Below are 6,898 nucleotides of genomic sequence, written 5' to 3' on the forward strand. Positions count from 1 at the left end.
CCTTCAGACCAGATTTAAGTTGATGTTGACAAGCTGCAGCGAAATGTTCTAAATTAACAGAAAAAGTGAAATCAGGACAGAAACCAAATGATCTTCTGAAGATGATGTGAATAAATGTGATTCCATCTCTTCAGACATCAGTAAATGTGTGATTTATTCATCAGGTTAAATCTTTGTAGAAATCCTCTTACTGCTCTGCAGACGGTCAGCCAGCTCCTCCTGCTTCATCCTCCTCAGGAAGTTCAGAGTGATCTTCATCAGTGCCTCTCTGCTGCTCCTCCTCTGCTCTTCATCCTCACCTTCCAACACCTCCTCATCATCTCTCTGACTCTCTGAGCATTCTGGGTCATCTGGACTCAGAACCTTCTGGATCTTCTTCAGCTCCTTCTTCACAAAAGTGACAATGTTGTCCTCCAGCAGCTGGAACAGAATAATATATGAAGGACACATCAGACTGAGATCATGGATCCAAACATCAGAACCATGTTGGACAGACTGACGGTCCACTGGTCCACAAAGTCCAGCATGGAGACGACTGAACAGAACCGATGGAAAAGTAGTTGTTGTACATGTACAGACCATAAATATGGAGTCCAGCTGGGTTTGATGCTGCCGGGCAGACGGACCTCTGGGAACCTCTGAGTTCTGCTGGTCCACTCTGTGGAGGAACCAGAACAATTAGGAAGGAAGGAAATATTCATCCAGCAGTTTTCACAGATGAAATCACCAAGAGCTTCACAGTAAAAGTCCTTAAAACAGAAAAACTGAGCATCAAATGAACACGATACAAATAAGTTAAAAAGAGGAAGATGAACTAAAAGGATGAAGACCAGAACCACCCAGTAGACATTTTAAAAAGTGGGTCTTGAACTGGGACTTCAAACTGTCCACACTGTCAGCAGATCTGATGCTGGTGGGGACAGTGACCCAGAGCTTGGAGACAGTGGAGGTGAAGGTTCTGTCCACACAGGTCTTCAGGACAGTGTGTGGGACATCCAGCAGGTTCTGATGACTAGATCTGAGGTGGTGTGGACCTGGAGGAGGTCTGAGATATGTGGCTGTGTGTCCATGTAAGGTTCTGTCCTGGATGTGATGGTGAGTATTTTAAAATGGATCCTGTAGGTCCCTGGAAGCCAGTGAGCTCACATTATATCTGTCCACACAGAGACAATCAGAAGGTAAAGGTCCATGAAGGACATCTGGATGTGAGCAGAGAACCAGAGGATCCAGGTAGTTGGAGATGTTTAATGTTCCTGCTGATCCACTAAGAACCAGCAGAACCTCTGATGGTCCACTTCAGCTCAGCTTGGTTCCACCAACCACATGATGAAGCTTTCCTTCCCTGCTGAACTGCTCTCACAACGCACACAGGAACCAAGTCTTGATGGGTCAGACTGGCTCTACCAGCTATTTCCCAGCGGGTCGTGGAAATGTGATCCACTGTTAGTCTGACATGGAGCCAGGAAGCAGCAGAACCTCCTGATCAGCATCAACACTCCAGACATGAAGACATGAAGGTGTTTTCATCAGAACAGGGCAGCTGATTTCTGGAGATAACGGATCAAACCTCTGTCTGCAAATAGAACTGGAACATCTGAGAGCTCACTGGGAGGAACTGGGTTTCTGTTCTTGGCTCTTAAAGAAATGTAACGGGTCATTTCCAGAACCTCAGACCCCGACTGAGGAGACCGGTCCATACTAGGGTGGTGATTGGCTAAAATATCACAACATGATTCCTTGCAGTGAAATCAGGATTTTATTAGTTTCCCAAAGTAACAATAAAGCTGTTGAAGAAAAATCTAGAGAAGCATTTAGACCAGAGCATTTCTGACCCATTTTAATGAGTTGCTGCAGTTCTGCTAACTTGTCTGAAGCTCAACTGAAATGTAATAAATCCATTGAGATATTTAAGAGCTGAAGAACAGCTGCAGCTCTAAACTCCTGTGAGGGAACAACACCAAGTCTCTGGTTCTGATCCCAGTGATTGTTCCAGCTCCAGCTGAGAAGAACTGAAACTCTTCAGTCACTAAAACTGAGGAAGACTTTCAGATACGATGACAAAACGGTTCAGGAACAAAGAAAGAAAGTCCAGTTGGTTCCATGTTGGATTTGATTCAATCACTATGAATATGGGAGAGGGACTAAACAGTCCAGTTAGCTCATTAACATGGAACAGAACCAATCAGAGTGAGCTCCAGTCCAAACTAAATCTTTGACTTTAAGCAGAGAAAAGTGTTTAATGATGGCGACTAATCAATGAGGCCCAAAAGCAAACAGATCAGAGCTGTTAAACATGATGTAGCAGCATCCAGGACGCCTCCAACAACATCCATTCTTTCCACTTTCACTGCTGTGGTTCTGGAGAACATCCAACACACACCGCTTCACATATGAACATAGAAATGTGGGAAAAAGAGCTGAGCTCACGTTAAACACATGTTGGAATAAAAACATTTCAGACTGACTCAGTTTCCACAGTTACAGCAGTTAGATACAGCTCACCTCTCTGAGGATGAAGGTCCAGGAGATTTGAAGTTAATGAAGTCATCCTTTGACCAGTCGCTCTTAAAGGACACACAGCTGGGTTCTCGTTTTGGTTGATGTTTACGTGTCCGTCTCTTAGGAACCCTGTCAAAATAAAACTTATTTTAACGCAAGCTTCTAGGGACCAGCTGGTTCTGTTGATCTGGGTCGTGTTTAGAAACTAAATGTAAAGATTCTTCCATAAATGTCTGATCAGCCGTCCTTCTTTCTAGGATGAATAATGTTGAACACATGTTGGTCATCAAGATCCAGGAAATGTTCTGGAAGTTGGTGAGTTTTTCCAGATGTGTCCTGCTGGAACCCAGAGCTCTAAGCAACAGGCTGGTGTCACTCAGCTGGTTGTGCAACAGTGACTTGCTGTTTGTCAGAACCCACTGGTACCATGCTGAGCTGCTCTGTTCAGTCTGGATGAAGCAGCAAAGAGGAACAGCAGCAGCTTCAGGACCACTTGGTCTCTTCTGGCCTGATATAGTGAGAACGCTGTGTGAAAAGGGCTCTGGACACTTAGAGATGCTGATCTCACCTCTGAGCGTGGCTCTGGCTCTCAGCTTCCCCACACAGAGTGGTTTTAGAGGGAGGGACTCCCTCCTCTCTGTCCTCACACTGATCCATGCTGCTGAATTCACATCCACATCAGCTCACACACACTTTCTACCTTCACCTGCAGAGGAAACACAAATCATTCATCTGCACATCAACTCTGATCATCCTTTACATCATTAGTGCTGGAAAAAGATCAGCTGCTCCTCCTCTGATTGGCTCTTCTTCTCTGCTTCATATCAGTGTCAGTTGAATGCAGTCAGACAGCAGTGAGAGGCAGAGGAAGCTGCCATCAGCTGCTGTACTTCTACTATCAGTCCACTAGATGGAGCCATGGAGCAACATTTCATCCACTGACACTGATTCACTCTGACTGAACATCAGCAACTATTTTATTTCACAATCATCAAACTCTACAAGTGGATTATCTGCTGCATCAAAGCTGAACTATTTAATAATCTGACTGAATCAAACACATTTTAACATTGATGTCATTTTATTTTGAAATGACTCACAGGAAGCAGCAGGAAGCTGTTGTGTCTGACTTTAATGGGAGACCAGAGTTTGATTCCTGCTCCAAATCTCTAGAAAAGCTTAGATCTCCATATTTGCTCCCCTAAGATGTAGTAACATTCAGATCTCTGATAAATATTTTAGTTTTTTTCTTGATCAGATTTTGTTGACACGTCTGACATGTTGATGTGTTTTTATTTATTGATTTATTTCTATTTATTTTAATTTATTCAGTGGAATATTTGGTTCCCTTGCTTGGTTAAACTCTAGAGGACTCAGACCCACTTTTACTGGTTTTATTGTGACTATTAATAAACCGGACCTTTGACTGTTGGACCTCCTGAGTGATCTAAGGAGCTGTAATCTGTCGAGTCAGCAAACTGATTGGTTGTTAGAACCAGATGGACTCTGACCCGGCACACCCCCCATATAAAATACATTCACAATGTAAAAATCAGCTGCTGGTGCTGAAGAAGAAGATTTGCTCACATTTACCAAAATGGAGCCAGAGCCAGAGAAGTGGAGCCACAGTGAAGTCCGGGCTTTATTGGACCTGTGAGCAGCAGGAGAAAAACAACATGAGGTTGAAACAATGGAGGCAAAAAGTGAGACACCTGAAGCAGGATCATAAAGGTCAAAGGTCACAATAACCAGAGTGGATCAGATAGGAAGAGCAGTAAATGGTTTATTTCACTGAACTCGGTTCTGAGGCGTCAGCAGCTTTTAATCCCAAAGTCCAACAGAGATAAAGTGGAACCAGATGATTGGACCTGGATCCGTCTCTGATGTTCAGACTAGAAACTAGCTGCACATGAGGATGAAAACAGACTAAATCAGGGTTTACCACAGATGGTAGATGGACTTCTGTCAGCCTTTGTTAAAGGTCCAAACATCCAGAACCACAGCAGGTTCTAGTAGCTATGATCCAGTACAGTGAACTAACTGGTTCTGATGCTCTGCTGCTGTTCACTCATTTCTACATTCAGCCATTCATCACTGGTCAACATTCACTTCTAGATGAACTGCTTCATTTCTTGGGTTCTGGTCCAAACTTTAGTCATTTAATCAGGATGTTTTATCCAGATAGTTCTAGAGCAGCATCCCGGACTCCTGGAAGGACTTCTGGGTTTAAAATAAGCTGCAACATTCAGCCAGGAGACCCGGTTCCTCCAGAATCATTGATTTTAGCCACAGTTTCTCTCTCTGCTCATTAAAATGATCAGAACTCAGTAATATCACAGTTTTTCTAACAGCAGATTAAACTCAGTCCCAAAGCTGATGATGCTTCTGTGTTAATAAACAGCAGCTCCATGGTCCACATGACTGGTACCGTTGGGTCCAAAGCATCAGGAAGATCTCTCAGCACCAAGAAAAGGGAACTACTTCCTGTTGACACCAGCTCAGACTCCTCTGCTTCATCAGCTGGAGCTGAAGTTCAGAACTTTGGATCAACAGGTTCTCAGAGTTCTGCTAGAAGGAGGACCAGAACATGTTGAGCTGTAGAGCAGATATGAGACCATGCCTCAGCCTCTGCTTCAGAACCGACCCACTAGATCTGGTCGGGTAGTTCAGTGTGAAGCAGCAGGCCTCTCCAGGTCCATTTCTCCATGCTGATCCCTTCCTGTGTCACTAACAGCATTAAAAAGCAAACTCACTTCTTTTAGTTTTTATGCAGAAATCAAAGCATCAGAAGATCCCAGCTGGTGACAGAGTTTAAGAAGGTGGACATCAGAGCCTTGGACCTGAAACTGGACCAGAACCATTAATATTAACTGGATCAGAACCAGTTTGAGCTCCAGATTCTCTGTGGTTTCATGAACAAAGATCTTTGTTTAATGAAACTTTAGTTTGAAACATGAATTTAAGGAAAACAATGTTCCCAACAAGTTCTTAAACTCCTCAGACTCTTCATTTAGGAAATAAAATACTAACTAATAATTGTCCCTCATGGGTCAAACACTGTGGAACAACAGACTGATCACTTTTAGCAGCAAATCAACCTTTAAGTCTGATTACTGCAAATATTATTGTTTTATTGATAGATTTATTAGATCAATGTTAAACTTTTGGATCATCTGACTTTTAATGGATTTAAATCTAAAATATTGATGATGAAAACTTTAAAGCTGTTAACATTTCCTGGTCTGATTGGACCCACCTTCAGGTCTTCAGCTGTTCTTCAATCTGCTCTCTGAACAGCAGATATTTTACAGCTGCCATAAACAACAGGCTGGAGAAATATCAGAACCAGAACCTCAGAAGTTCTGCTTCAGTCACTCTGAATTTATCAAACCAACCATCGTTCTTAAAGGGACAGAAACACATTTTAAGACGATCCACAAAGTTTAAGGAGCTGCAGAACCTCTAAAGAGACGGTTCAGGTTTCAAGTGGACCTTTGTAACTTTAGCAGAACAGCAGCAGAACCTTTAGATCACATGTTTTTCTCAGAGTCCAGAGTTTCTGGTTGGAGGTTAAAAGGTGGTTTTAACTCAACATGAAGGACGTTCCTGTCTTTAAGCTCCCAGATATTTAGATTTTAGACGGATCATCTGGAGCCGTGAAGCTCTGATTGGGTCGACAGAGTTCTGCTCATCTAAACATCACATCTGAACATCAGCTGTTCATCATGTTGTTTGGTTCCAGTTCATCAATAATCTAATAATCCTGTAGATTAGTCTTCAGACAGCAGAGATGAAACTTTGTGCTGAAATCAGAAGTGAACATGTTCTCCAGACATCAGAGAGCAGAAACAAAGAGGAAAGTTCCTCAAGACAAAGTTCTGGTAGGAAACAAAGCAAACTTACAGTTTGTTCAGACGCTCCAAAGTGCTGAAGAACAAGATGTGAACCACTGAGACACAGGTGAGCTGCTACCTGGAAGGAGGCGGAGCTTCAGCTGTGATGGAGGCAGGACAGGTAGGTTAGTGGGAGGAGTTCAGATCTGACTGCCTTCTGGTTCTCAGACTCATCTCTGCTGTTCTGCTGAAGAACCTGGTGCTACCTAGAAAGCAGGTGATGTAAAAACTCAGTTTAACTGTCTGCTAACAGTGAATTCAGAGAAACTCTGGTTCTTTTCTCCAGAAAGAGGGACCAGTCTGACTCTGAGGAACAGACTGAGAAGACAAGCTGCTCCCTGCAGGATCTCCATGAGAAACTCTGACGTTCTTCTGCTCAGCCTAGAACATCAGTCTGAATGTGTTCCTCACTATTAAACCAGATTCTTTGCTTCACTGTTGGACATTTTTCTGACCCACATGTGATGAGCTGTTATCCCCACATGTAGTCACTGTACTGGAATAAT

General features: G+C 43.2%; 1 long non-coding RNA gene across 1 annotated transcript; it reads right to left on the reverse strand.

Moving 5' to 3' along the window:
* Positions 1-3,153: 3,153 nt before the first annotated feature.
* On the reverse strand, positions 3,154-6,439 carry LOC118558632. Its single transcript, XR_004928401.1, has 4 exons — positions 6,403-6,439; positions 6,093-6,302; positions 4,087-4,150; positions 3,154-3,205 (listed from the first exon to the last, which is right to left on the reverse strand). It is a non-coding gene; the product is annotated as an uncharacterized LOC118558632 (long non-coding RNA).
* Positions 6,440-6,898: the final 459 nt, after the last annotated feature.

The sequence above is a fragment of the Fundulus heteroclitus genome, unplaced genomic scaffold (genome assembly GCF_011125445.2).
Source record: "Fundulus heteroclitus isolate FHET01 unplaced genomic scaffold, MU-UCD_Fhet_4.1 scaffold_138, whole genome shotgun sequence".
Classification (NCBI taxonomy): Eukaryota; Metazoa; Chordata; class Actinopteri; order Cyprinodontiformes; family Fundulidae; genus Fundulus; species Fundulus heteroclitus.